The following is a 1,322-nucleotide window of genomic DNA, read 5'->3' as shown; positions in this document are numbered from 1 at the left end:
CTCTTTCCTTCTTTTCTCTTCTCTTCTCTTTTCATTCTTTGAGAGTTCACGATAAGAAGAAGAAAGGGGTGAAGCAGAAATGAGATTAAAATCTTTCTCACTCTTACAATTTCAGTCGAGAGAGAGAGAGAGAGAGAGAGAGAGAGAGAGAGAGAGAGAGAGAGAGAGAGAGAGAGAGAGAGAGGTACCCTAAAAAGTAACCCCTTTAGCTCATAAATTCCCGTGAAAAAGCCCACTTGGTTTAAAATAAAAGAGAGAGAGAGAGAGAGAGAGAGAGAGAGAGAGAGAGAGAGAGAGAGAGAGCAGTACAATACATATACACCTGTCGTCCTATACATTACAAAGTTATAGTCACGCACTAGGTGTTGCCTTACAATCACAATCAATATTATCTATACAAGGGTGCTGGTTACGACGATTTCCTATAACTTATTGCTCCTGTTACTCGTGTCCGGCTTCATGAGTGGCTGGAGTTTTAAGTAATAACACACACACACACACACACACACACACACACACACACACACACACACACACACACACACACACTTACACTTACACTTACACTCACACTCACTCTCTCTCTCTCTCTCTCTCTCTCTCTCTCTCTCTCTCTCTCTCTCTCTCTCTCTCATTTTGCTTCTGATTCAAATATTTCCCTCTCTCACAGCGACCATTTTCAAAGACCACAGAGACGATTAGCCGTGATGTGAAGTGTAATTGCCCTGTTGGTAATGCATAAAACTTGTTAACATGTCATTGGAATTAGAGAAGCATCATTAAAAACTTGTGTCATTTCAACTAGAGGCCTTTGAAAATAGACCACAGAGACAACAAGATGAGTTCTAAAAGTAATTGTCCTGTTGGTAATGCAGAATACTTATTAACATGTCACGAGAATTACAGAAACAATGCTTGAAAATCTATATCACTTCAACTAAAGCTCTTTGAAAATGGTGAAAATGCAGTGAGGTCCAAAAATGTATTAGAAGAAACGATTAGTATCTCCCGTGTGGTCTAGTGGCTAGGATACGCGGCTCTCACCCGCGAGGCCCGGGTTCGATTCCCGGCACGGGAAGAAATTTTTTGCATAACTGATAATTTCCAGTGATTTTCTTCCCCCTCCATGATGCGTGACTGCTCATTGCGTGTAATCTGGATTTGAGCCTCTTTGAATCCACTACCGGCCATGGCTTCCGTCAACCTCCTCCACTCATCGGCTACGAGTGCCGTGTTGAGGGGCCATTGTAGGGATTCAGGGATCATGATTGGCGGGGCCTGTGCTTACTTGAACTACTACGACTTCCTAGGCTGTAGTAAGT

The 1,322-nt window shown here is 42.7% G+C and overlaps 1 non-coding gene across 1 annotated transcript; it reads left to right on the top strand.

The window, feature by feature from the left end:
* Positions 1-1,006: 1,006 nt before the first annotated feature.
* On the top strand, positions 1,007-1,078 carry Trnae-cuc. The gene has a single exon. It is a non-coding gene; the product is annotated as a tRNA-Glu (tRNA).
* Positions 1,079-1,322: the final 244 nt, after the last annotated feature.

The sequence above is a fragment of the Portunus trituberculatus genome, chromosome 14, assembly GCF_017591435.1.
Source record: "Portunus trituberculatus isolate SZX2019 chromosome 14, ASM1759143v1, whole genome shotgun sequence".
In the NCBI taxonomy this organism is placed as follows: Eukaryota; Metazoa; Arthropoda; class Malacostraca; order Decapoda; family Portunidae; genus Portunus; species Portunus trituberculatus.
Note: the sequence above shows the minus strand (reverse complement) of the source record. Positions and strands in the feature narration are given on the sequence as shown.